Below are 12856 nucleotides of genomic sequence, written 5' to 3'. Positions count from 1 at the left end.
TTCTAAGGGCAGCTAGCGTAATTGGTTTTGTCCTGCTCAATTTACCTAAGTGGCAGATTAGAGTTATTGCTTTCCTTTTCCCTCCTCCCTTTTATTTTGTCTGGAGGTAGTGCTGCGGCTCATACTAGTCACCTGAACAGGTTTCCATCCCCTTTCTGTGACAGCAGCTCCTTTTGGGTCCTGGGCATTTGCTTTTGAATTCTTTTAACTTAATAATGTAATGGTAGTGAAATAGAAGCAATAGCTATGTACCTTTAATCCCAAAGGCTGGATCGAGCCTGTGCAGGGAACATTTGGATTTCCTTGTCTTGCTTGGTCTGTTTCAGAAGCACACGTGAGGCAGTACTGTCCTTGTTTGCCCCGCTGGGAGCCCCGCTGGGACAGCACGTTTTGCAGCATGGCCCACGCTACACCTGCTGCCAGGCTGGCTGGATGCGAAGGCCACCAGACAGCCAGGATATCTGGCTGCTGACTAACTATGTTGGGCTTGCGCCAGGAGCCACAGAAAAGATCCTGCCTGTCCGCTACGTGCTGCTCGTTCTCACCTAATCTGTCTTCCCAAGGGCTGGAAGGTGGCACGTTTGCAAACCTTGCCATGTTACGATGATCTCCCTCCTTCAGCACTCCCACGTCCTGCTGGTTGGTGTTAACACGGTTACTCTCAGCTTTTCTTTTATTTGGGTTTGGGCTTCTAAAATCACTTCTGTGGAGTGGAGCCTGTTTTTCCTCCTTAGGAAAGAACAATACTTAACAGGTGGAAAACGCTTTTCACCTTTGAAGCAAACTCGGTTAACTAATTAATCCTTGCAATATCCCTGAGAGGAAAGGAAGCACTATCTCATTTCTGCACGTGGGGAAAGTAAGGCAGAGAGGTGAAGTGAATTGCTCGAGGCCAGTGAGAGATTTAGCGTTGCAGTCAAGATCACAAACGCAGGAGTTTCCTGCCTCCTGGTTCTGCATGCAGGCAGGTAGAGCGGGTCTCTGGTGAATAAAACAGGCTGCAGGCGTGACCTTCCCCTGCAAGCAAGAGTTGCTGTGAAGTATGCAGAAAGGCTCAGAGCACGGGAGACGTGAGGAAGGGACAAGCGCAGGTTTGAGCCCTGGTCCCATTCAAACTGTGCTCCATCCCTGCTCCCAAGATAAAACCAGCTGCATAGTGTGTACAGCAAGGGGAGCTGCAGAACACAGCAGGAGCTGAAAGGAGTTTTGCGGCAGCCGTGGCAAGGCAGGGCCTGTAATTTGGAAGCAATGTGGGAGATATGAGTACTGCTCCTCCTGTGAAGATATAATGAAGATGTGATGTGCTATGCGTGTCATCCAGGGGAATAAACAGGAATATTCCTCTGCCTATCTTAGGGTTTTTCCATCTCTGGAGAGGATGTAGGCAACTTTTCTGATAATTTTTTTTTGCTGGTCCTGTGCTCATTCCGCTTAACAGTTCCACTTGTTCCAGAATTACAATGAGCAGCCTTATCACAGTACTAGACAAGGAGCCAAATTCTCGTATCACTGACAGTGGTGCAAACTGAGAGATGCTGTTTAACTTCAGAGGAGCTGCTCAAGCTTTCTGCTGCTATAGCTGAACACTGAACTGGCCTAAAATATCTGTCTCCGGACCAGCTGAGGGAAGAAAATGAGAGCATCTGTGCAGCACAAAGCTAGGAAACTTTGCTATGTCATCAGCCAGCACGATCCTCTAGGGAAGCTTGCACCAGCACTTTGGTCTTGCTATTAATAATGAGTGTTCCTGCTTTTTCTGAGGAGGACTGGTGACTGAGGAATTAACACTGCCTGTCCAAACTTATCAAGTCTTTCTTCCAGTTATGGGGTCCTTGCTTTAAAACAAAACAAAAAGAACAAAAATATGGCAAGTGAGCACCAGTAATTTTTAGTTCTGCACTGGGGCAAATGGTGCCAAGCAGTTTGTGAGAGAAGGACAAGAGAGGACAATCCATCAGTGCAGAGTACATCAACATATTAAAAAAAATGCAAGTAGTGGGGAAAGCTTTTAATTTGAATGATATCAGTGCCCACAAGCACGACAATAATTAAAGGTCTGCCAGCACAGCTATTATACATTCTGGTTTAGTGCATTTAATATCTCAGCTGCTTCAAATCAGATCAGCCTGATGGCTGGCAAGCATGTTTCCACTCTGGATGCAAATCAAACTCGCGCACACCGTCCTGAAGCCTTGCTTTAAGAGTGGGACTTTTTTGCATAGGACAGGACAGACTGTCCTTTGTCCTTGCTGCGCAGCTCTGTGATGCTGGTACACCTCCACTGCCTAGGAAAGAGAAGAATGCATTATTCTCCTTAGGGTCAGATTTAAGTGATGTTGTGCCCTACTTGAGTGTAGTTTTTCCAGTTCTCAAAATTTTCCTTCTCTCCTTCCTTGATCAGGCATGTGCTGGGATCCACCCTGCATTGCATGCAGTCTGCCCCCAAAGAGCTTGTTGCAAGGCTGCAGCCACCTCTGACAGGGGCAGGGGGTGACCAAGGGTTTTTCTTCCTTCTCCTGGTGCTCCTGTGCTGCGCCGTTCCTGCAGAGCCACGGGGCCTCCTCAGGAAATGCAGCCGGGAGCAGCGCTGGCACAGAACCAAGGTGGATGGAAACAGACGATCACTTTTGCAAACAGTGATTTACAACTCTGAAAAACAAGCCAACAACTTATTTTACTTTAATTTCGAGGGGAGGGGGAGAACAAGAGACAAGCATGCTATGTGACTCGCATCACCACGAACACTCTGCTTCCGTGTCTCCCACTTGCCTTCACTCTGCCTGCCTTCCCTTTCAGCCCATAACCTCGCGAGGGCAGGAGCTGTCTCTCACTGGGTGTTTATGCAGATCTGAGCACAACGGGGCCTTGATCCTCGTTGGGTCCTTCTGATGCTCCTGCAATACAGCTGATGGTGATGTTTTAGACTGAGATTGCTGCTGACTTCAGCTCATGAGATATTGAAAGTGCCTCGGAGGTCAGGGGGGATGTGGCACATCCTGCGACCTTGGGAACATTAAGGAGTGGAGCAATTAGGTGTCTGGGGGTCAGCAGGGAGAGCACTCGGTCTGAAGCCACCCAGCAAAAGTGCTGGTTAGGACTAAAAAGCAGAGAGTTCAAGGGGGGCCTTCAGGGGTAGAGGAAGAAGAGTGGGAGCTCAGATGATGGATATAGATAGACAGACACATATAAAGATTTTCTTAAAAAAATCCTATGGCATTATTTTTTGTGAGTTTAGCATCTGCTCTTGTACCAATTCAGTCTTTTGGAAATCACATTTTAATATTTCCCCCCCCCCCCAAGAGACATGGTAAATGATTGTGCATGCACTTCTAGACCATTGTGAATGCAAGGTTAAGTATAAAAGCATTTCAAGAAAATGTTTCATTGTGCATTCGCAGTGGGCAGGGGGAGGATGCATCACAGCTTCGTATGAGGCAGGAATCCCCTCCGTTATAGGTCAAACACTTCTTGTGCTGTGCTAATTAGGTCACTCAGAGCAGCTTTGTTTTGAGGATTTTCTTTTGTGGATTCACAGTTCCCGGAGTGTGAGTTCACAGAGCAGCCTTTCCATCACTGGGGATATTAATAAGGGCTCTGTCTATCTACCCCTTTTCATGAACATTTTAGAGGCTGATTAAAGCCTTTCATACTCTGTCAAATAGTTCAAAAGCTATTAGGAACATGTGTCCACCTTAGCAATTAATTTAGTGTGCTGGAGAGGTTCTTTTTTTTTTTTTTTGGTGTAAATTTTCCCTGTGTCCTTATGTGGAGCCTTGCAGCTGCTCTCAGCACCAGTCTGGTCATGGCAGTGAGCAGCTCAGAGCCATTTCCCACCTCGTGGGCCCAAGGCTGGAGTCCTTCCCTCTTAGCACGACCTCATTTGGTTATGCCAATGTGTCCACACAGCATCTGAAATCATGTCAGCCTTGTCTCCAGGAGACACAGGACTAAAAGCACACCAGCCCCAGTCAAGGGCTGTTGGCTAGATTCAGCTGTTAGCTAATGAATAGCATGAAACAGCATCAGTTTCAGTGACCGTGCTGTTAATTTTAATAAGAGTTTTGTTTTATGCCGATCCCTGTAATGATTAGTTTAAATATTGCTGTCTGCTATTAATCGGTGACTGCGCCGTCTGCCCGGCTGCATGCTGCCAACCCGCAGTGCTGGAGGTTGCTCTAGCTGGCTCCCAGCATGAAGCCCTGCCAAACAGAGCCCACGGGTAGGCAGGATCCTGCACAGAGCTGTGGTCTGGAAGGAAATCACAGAATCATTAAGGTTGGAAAAGCCCTCCGAGATCATCCGGTCCAACAATCCCCCTACCACCAATGCCACCCACTAAACCATGTCCCTAAGCACCACGTCCAGCCTTTCCTTGGACACCCCCAGGTGCCATATCACACCGGCCAGGCCCGTGCTTCCTACTCCTTTTCATTCCTCACTTACAACTGGGAGCTGCCTGCTGGCTTTGGTACCTTGCAGATCCTTGAGCCTGCTTTCCGTGAGGCCTGCTCCTTTTCTGCAGCATCCAGCTCTCATCACTCTGGCTCTGATGGAAGCTGCTCTTCCACGGTGCTGCTCCTTGGCTGCGGGAGCACACCAGATTGCTAGTTAGTGTCTGGGGAGACCCGAGCATGCAACCTGATTTGGGGAAATGCATCCAAAACCGGTATCTGGATCAGAGCACCTGGAAGGGGCTGTCTAGCAAAAAACTTCGAACATAGGGAATAAGCTGGACACCAAGTTGGCCCACCACTGGGCCGATGATGCCAATTGGAAATACGTCAACTCCTCCTCTATCTGCCCTCCTCCAAGGGTTTTGTCAAGATGCCACCCCGTAACCTCCTTGATTTAACTGCATGTGCACCCAGATGCTTTTGGAGGCTACCATTTTCCTTCGTCCTGCCAAACATGCCACCACTCTGCAGCCACTCCCCGTAATTAAACCTTTTTTTTTTTCTGCCAGTCATCTAGTATCAGGGTGGTTTCATTAGCTCTCAGGTGGGCAGAATCCTCAAAAGCAGCAGAGAACAGACACAGGGGGTGATGTTAAGTCAACACCAGGTCCAGTCATCACCTGGCCTGGCCTGGCGAGGCCCGTACATGGGAGAGGAACCACACGGTGTTTGGTGACATCTCAGCCCACAGGGGTGACATGTCCACGGTCCATCAGAGTGCCTCACTGTCTTGGAGACACCACTGAGCCCCTCAGGGCAGACAGAAGTACCAGTGACCTCCAAAACCTCCACCAGCACAGGGCTCATTGCTGTGGGCTCAGGAAGGGTGCTAAGGAGCCTCTGGCTCAGGCTCTGTGTGTGGGAAGCAGTGGGGAGGGCTGAGGAGAAGCCGGAGCATAAGACAGATGGCATGGGAGGGGATTTATCCCAAAAGGAGGGAACCGGAGAGGCATGTATCAGAGCAGCCTGAGAGGGGATCACAGCAGCAGGAGCAATAATGCAGCTTTTTTGCTCTAGAATAAAAAGAGGGAGTTAGATTGACATGCAGATATCGCTGCTGGCAGATACGGTTTCCAGGGAGTTTCCAGCAGCTCTATTAATAAATAACGATTTTTATTATATGCTTTCCACTTCAGAACCATTCCCCCCCTTTTTTTTTTTTTTCTTTTTTTTTTTTCTTTTTTTTTTCTTTTTTTAAAGGACACTGCTGCAAGAGTCATTCTTGGGCACCTGTCTTTCTAATACATAAATTTACCCAAATCTTTTGCAGGTTGCCTGTATAATTTGGGGGTAACTGCGACATTTTTCATCATTTGAACATTGCATTTGCTTACACCCAGCATCAGGGGAAATGACAGTGGATGGGAAAGCTGGAAGAAAGCAAATTCTGCTTCTTGCATGGTGTGGGGATTTTTATACTCCCTTAAGGCACAAAACATTGATTCCCCAGGCCAGACCTGCCCCATCCCTGCGTGGTCTATGTCTCCCCACAAAACATCAAAGTTCCCAAACAGATCTCCAGAATATAAGAGGTGGTAGATGCACATGGATATCTTTGAAACATTTTACCTTTGTCTTCCCACTTAGCTTTTTTTCTCCTGGGGTTGCTGATACCCAAATTTGCTCTTTGGGAACAGCAGGATATAAATGGATCGATGTAGCCAGGGACTCTACTCTTGGAAAATGTCAGGAGAGCTGCAGAAAAAGCAAATCTAAACCCAATAAATCTTACCTGAATGCCTGCATCAAAATCACATCAGGGCAGCCCATTTGTGAATTACATGCTCGTGATCAGAGAGTAACTTCCATTATTTTAAACGTAATGGCAAAGCCAATGGGTAGCACATCAGATGAATGGGAAATTGATCATCCCTTCTGGACAGATCCCACTATATTCTGAAATCTATGTACATGGCCTAGATACTACAGTGATAAATGCTTTGGAGAAGTTTATATGTTAGATTAGACTCATATTGTTTACATCACAGCGGCTGAATTCTGGAGCTGCGCCTTTGGAGTTTATGACTTGCTCTGAGTTTTCTGACTAGCACAGTTCATTCTGCTTTTTAATGGATTTTGCTCCAACAAATAGCTCTAAATACAAACAGTCTTAAAAATTCACAGATACTGGTTTTGTACATTTTAAAAAATCCTTAAATCATTTTAAAAATTTATTTCTAGATGTCATTGCAAATAAAAATTCAAATCAACTAAGATCGCTTTCCTATCAAACAGGCATATTCAAACATTTGATACAGAAGTTAAAGTACACAGTAAAGAGGCCTTTAGATAGGTCTCTTCATGCCTAAACCTATATAATGTATCTCAGCTTGAAAAATGCTCCTGATTTTTGTTGTTGTTGTTGTTGTTGTTTTCACATATTTGGAGCACGCTTATACCGAAACACGGACCATGCCATCTTTCACCCAAGTGTACCCAAGATTAGAGTGGTGCTTGCTACCTCCCTAGGGACATCCTGTGTTTTTTCTCCCATTGGGCTAGCTTCAGGATACTCTCTAGCACTCAGAAGCCCTCCATGTCTGTCTCTTTGAATTTTTCCACCCAGCAAGGATGTCTCTTTCTCTAGATGAGGCAGGGAAGATGAGGCAGGCAAGCACCAAGGAGATAAACTACTGCAGCTATAGTTTCCCCTCTGAGTGAACTGTTCAGACACTCCAGGTTGGCTTTGCTGTCTCATAGAGCAAGCCAAATCTGCTAATACATCTTGGCTCTGAACACCTTGTTCAACCGCCACCACAACAGTGGTTTAACCTTTAGTGGGAAATGTGTGTCTTTATTTTGCATCAAACTCTCCCCTAAGGAGTCAGCTCCCCTGATTTTACAGCATCTTCCCCAACAACGAAGGTTTATTGGCTGGATATTGCAAATCTTTAGAAGCAGCAGGGCATGGAGGCTGCTGTGCTCAAGGTTCACCTGCAATGCAAAGTGGGCAAATGCCAAAGGCAGGCAGTGTGCTTGGCATGAACTGCACTGTGTTTTCCAAGAATCCATGTGTATCTGGGCAGTGGTAAAAAATGAATAAATAAATAAATAAAATAAAACCTGAAGCACAAAGACTACGGTAAAAAAAAAAAAAAAAAAAGTTTCTTCTTCAACTACAAAAAGAGAGGAGTAGCTGTTTGGCCAACCTGGCATGAATAAAAAGAATCATATTGACAAATTCATCTAGTCTTGAAGGAAAAGTGCTTCAGTTCAGGGGATTGGCTGCCTTATCTGGTTCATGAGATGCCTGCCCCGTTTTGGGACCCACCTCCCAGCTGTAGGTTCAGATCAACTATGAAGTCCCCTGGGGGAATACTCATGCTAAAGCAATATAGAAGTCTAATCCTCAAATTCCTGACATTTTGTTAGATTATGGCAACATTATAGTGTAGATTAAAAAGCATTTGTTACCTTTATTGTTTATTTTATGGGCTAGATTAATGTTCCTATGTCAGTTATTTTGCCAAAATGAATAATCATTTCAAAACTCCAAAACGTGTGTGGAAAAGGTTCAGTAGATTATTTGCTGTCTAAGATTAAGTTCTACACTCTCATCCAGGGTTAATTTAAGACCATTAATAATATGTGGGTTGGACGTAAATTTTCAGGCATGTATTATTTTATTACCTGATCACATAATTAAAATGTCACTTATCAAGGGACAAATTTTAATGAAGTTAAAAGCACCTTGATGACATATTATTATTTGACCTGTTATATAAGAGGATTATTTCTCGCCTGTTACCAACTGCGTTTCTTTGGTGGTATGAAAATAACTGGTTTTCAGTGAGGTTTTGCTTTGGAGAAGGGGCAAAGCCATCCACTACATCCTTCTTATTACCTCCAAGACCCCCATTAGCTGAGTTACATTAAGACCCTCTGCTTTTACACTTTGAGCCCATCAGCTTGCTCAGCTGCTGAAGAAAGGGTAAGCATTGTTAGTCTGGGACAAAATGTGCAAAAGGAGGGTCAGGAGAAGAAGGCTAAAATTAAAGTGTTACTGGCTGAAGGTCTCTCAAATGGAGCCCTGTTCAGCTGGGGCTGGAGGAAATGACATATATATATAATAATGTATATATTATAATATATATAATATATATATATAGGGTGATACAGGAACTTTGGAGTCAATTGTAAGGAGACAAAATGTAAGACAAACTAGCCACAACAACAAAAAAATCTCACTGGAGAGTCATGCTAAGTTTCAAGATGGTCTCTGAAAAGTAGTAGGTCTGTCATTGCAGACACTTAAAGCATATACAACAAAACACTTGTGGGAATTAAGAGGCAGAGATTCCGCAAGGGACAGAAGATGGAGTAGACTGTCTAATGCTTTCTTTTATCTCAGCTCATGATCTTGAAACTAGACAGCCTGTTTTACAGTTACATAGCCTCCAGATTACAAAGATGTACATTATACCAGTCCGGTCCACTTAGAAAGGAATGAATATAGCAGCTTTGATCATTCTTAAGTGCAATAAAGCATTAACTACTGTTACTGCTGCCTTCAGTCTCATTGCAGTGGTGGGTTCTGCGTGGTGCCACTATCACAACACAGACTGGAGGCACATCCTTTCTAAGAGGTGCAGGGATAACCCTGGCATTTGCTCTGAGACTAGGGATTCCTGGAGTTATAAAGTGCATGGAAGGCTTTGGTGGGCTGCAGCTGGCCACAAGATGGGTTTCCCTTCTGCTTACCTACTCTACTTTGACCTCACCTAGACAAAGCTCTAGATATTTTGCTTCTGCACGTCTCCTATGTTCACATAATCTGGCAAAATTTGGATGCTATGTTATCCGCGGTAATGCAAAGTTTGATGAAAGACCTCATCCTGTGTTCCAGTTCCTTTCAGAGCCCTGAGGCCTATATCACACAGAAAAGAGCAAAGGCAGGGAACCACCTTCAGTCACTTATTACACATTATGGATTTATTTCCATTGTGAGAAATGCTCCCTTTTTCAAAAAGCCGCCTTCCACCTCCTCCCCCCCCAGCTATTGATTCCACAGATGAAAACAATAACCTGCACCTCGCTGCAGTGAACTCATGAATGTCTAATTTTGAACTGGAAAATGTCACAGACCTCCACTCACAGGCAGGACTTTGAACTGAAATGTATGTCCTGTCTCTTCATCCATGGTTTCCTGCTGGAAACCTCCAAAATTCACTATTAATTTAAGCGTTGTTAATGATACCCAGCCTCTGGCTGGCAGAGGGAGGAGGATGCGATTGTCCATTTTGGTTCCCAGGAGGTCCTTGAATGGCTGTGATGGGCACCAGTAATAGGACTTAGATAAAAAGAGAAGTTGCTAACTTTGTCCCAGTGAATCACAGTTATAATTTCCTTGAACGATGAAAGGGTCGTTAAACTGACTGGGAATACAAAGCCACTCTCCTCAGATTGAGCTGAATCATCTTTGCCCATCTCAAATGCATTGTTCCTTTTCTTACCGGCATACGATAGAGAGCCCTAATGTTTCTTGCAAGTAGGCTGCTCTCAGTCCCATAACATGAATGACACAGATGCTAGATTGTATGAGCTTTGGGTGCCTTGAAAGCCTGTTCCCTGAAGGTGCATAAAGATGCAGAGATACACACGAAGCCTTTTATTTGTTTGTTTATTTATATTTTAATGCCCGGGGTTACAAACCTGGATTATCATTTCTGATATATTAAAGTCATATTGTTGGTAACATTCACACTGCAGTTGATCTCATAGTGGACTGCACCATTTTATAAGAAAGTTTCAGTAATACTGCATTCTTGTTTTTATGCATTACTGGGTAAGTCTGGATTCTGACTCATTTGAAATCACAAGATTCCTATTAGAAAATAAAGTCCCAGAAACTGTAGGACTTTATAATAGGACTGCTGTGTTTCTCTTAGAAGCTAACTATAAAGGGTGATTCTTCAAGGAACCCATGTTTGTGGATAGGGACAGATTTCCCCTGAATGCCAACAAATTTTATTTTTTAATGAGAAGGACCTCTTAACAGAGCATATTAAACAATCAGGAAGCATTTTGTATTCACTGCTCCCTTCTTCCTATTTTCATCTTCAGACGAAGGCGTTCCTGGTGTGGCAGCCTCCAGCCCCGCGGGAATTAGCACCAGAGAAGGCAGACAAGGGAAAGTGCCAGTGTAGGAAATTTCCCCAAGAAATTTCTTTCCCCAAGAAGGGGCAGCCAAGAAAAGAAGCTTGCGTTTTGAGCCTTTGCAATAGGGGAGCAAGGAAAGACTGTGTTAGAGAAATTAAAGAGAGTTTAAAAGAAACGGGGTAGGGGTTCTTCTTCTTGGGGTGCTGGGAAAGATTTGTGGCCTCTCCATAACAGTGTTAAAGACCTAAGAAACTGTCAGGCAAGCGTTTGAAGGAGAGCAGGAGAAAACTGGGTAAGAAGATGTCGCTGAAGGAGATTGGTTTATTTTAACTGTTGGGGAGGTAAAATGTGTGAGGTATTCCCGGGATAAGCAGCACTGGAAGTCAGAAAAATGCCCTATGATGAGAAACTGGATCCTGTAATAAGTTTTGTGTTCCCACGGAAGACCTGTAATCAGAGCAAATGGCTTGTGTAGCCTGTCTTACTTGTCTCTGTGTTTTATTGCTTATTTCACTACCTGAAGACACATTTTCTTTCACTGATATTTGTACAGGGTTGCCACTGTGTTAAGAAGTCATATGGGTTTCCGAGAGAAGGCTACACATGCATGTGCACATTCTGCTATCCTGCGGACTTAATTCAAAATACATTGGAGGAAGACATTATTCAACAACTAATAGCTGTTATACCATCAACATATTCTAATGGGCTGATTAGCAATTTTATTGTATTCAATTTGCACCATGGCAATTCCGTGTCAGGTGGAAGAGCTATCAAAATGAAAAACTGCACTGAAATTAAAAACCAATAGTCCAACTTTCAGTCTGAATGAGCTCCCTGGTAGCATGATGAAGTGCAGTTATCCACGAGTCTGCCCTGCAAAAACGCTCCGTGAAAGTCCTTGTGGAAGGATGGAGAAATTAGTCGTTCCTGCTACTTCACACACAAGCTTAGCAGATATGTCACTGGTGTTTTAGGGTTTCTTTTTTTAATCCTCCCTGTTCTTTCATGAGAATAACACTGAAAAGTCACGACCCTGCCTATTTCAGCTCTGAGGACCTTTTTTTTCCCTGCATTCAAAAACCGTCTGGTTTGTCTACTGCTTTCTAAAATACAGAAATGCAAGCAATAGTTTGCTGGCCTTTGCCTCTCGTTTTCACACCTATAAAGCAGCCACCTCTTCACTCACTGCTAAAAAATATGTACTGAAAATACAGCCAGACTGTCCTTCCGCTCAGAGCGTCGTTTTCTCTGCTACTGGGGAAAGCGTTCGGATTTTTCGTGCATTACCGACTGCCCACTACTTACCAGAGCCCAGAGCAAAAGCAAAGCTCCTTCCCGAAAGCAAGCTTGAGTCTTGAAGAAATCAGCTAACACACCAGCTCAGCACACCCAAATGCTACAGGGAAGCCTCGTGGGCCCCGGGAGCTCTTGGTGGTCCTCATGGTGCTGTGAGGAGATTGGTTCTCTTCCAACCCCTGTCCCCATGTCCTCGCTGCTTGGGCCACCTCATGCGTGCTGACCCAACAGTTTGTGAGGCTGCGCATTGACATCTGGGGTCGCCAGGATGAGCCAGTTATAAATAGCCCTTCCAAAGAAAGAGGGGAGAAGATGAATTTGCAGCAGGTGGAGATGTTACTGCCGTCCCCTGCCTTCCTCTCCCTGGTGGTGTCTTGTCCACCTAGCAGAGGCTCTAGCCACAATCTATGGCCACTACCTGGCCTGCCTCGAGTGCTAAAGCAAACCAAAACCTGACAGCAACTTAAGCTAGTCTTCAAGCTGTAAACCCAGCACGCAACTCCGCCGTCAGCTTGGTTGGACTGATGACGGGCTCTAGCCACAAGGGAGAGCCTGCTTCTGCCACCTCTGGGTCCTGCTGACCCAGTGAAAAAGTATCATCCCCTGGGTGGGAATGTGATCCCGGGTCAGCTCGGTGGAGCTGATGCCAGGGCTAGCCCTGCCGAGCTGGGCTCCTGGCAGGCTGCAGAAGTCAGTGTGACATGTGGCATGCTGCCCAGCGCGAGTGGCACCACCTCGCACACCCTTAACGCCAGAGCAAATAGCTGCAGGGGGTGCAAACAGGGATACACGAAGCTCTCTGCAGGGAGGGGAAAGCCCCAGACAGAGACAGAGGTGACAACTCCGAACACACAGCAAGAGAGAAACCAGCTGCAGCAGAAGCTGCAACAAACTGCATGCATTAGCAAGGACAAATGCTGTGAGCACCGCGTACACCGAACAACATGTGACATCCTTTTAAATCTTATTAGGAATTTAAATATCCTCCTTTCTTTTCTTTTTTT

The 12856-nt window shown here is 45.2% G+C and overlaps 1 long non-coding RNA gene across 1 annotated transcript; it reads right to left on the bottom strand.

Annotated features, from left to right (window-relative positions):
* Positions 1-3029: 3029 nt before the first annotated feature.
* On the bottom strand, positions 3030-12061 carry LOC106014873 (uncharacterized). Its single transcript, XR_001186516.5, has 3 exons — positions 11862-12061; positions 4473-4583; positions 3030-4248 (listed from the first exon to the last, which is right to left on the bottom strand). It is a non-coding gene; the product is annotated as an uncharacterized lncRNA (long non-coding RNA).
* Between the last annotated feature and the right edge of the window lie 795 nt (positions 12062-12856).

Source organism: Anas platyrhynchos, chromosome 1 (assembly GCF_047663525.1).
Source record: "Anas platyrhynchos isolate ZD024472 breed Pekin duck chromosome 1, IASCAAS_PekinDuck_T2T, whole genome shotgun sequence".
In the NCBI taxonomy this organism is placed as follows: domain Eukaryota; kingdom Metazoa; phylum Chordata; class Aves; order Anseriformes; family Anatidae; genus Anas; species Anas platyrhynchos.
This window is presented reverse-complemented; position numbering and strand designations above follow the sequence as displayed.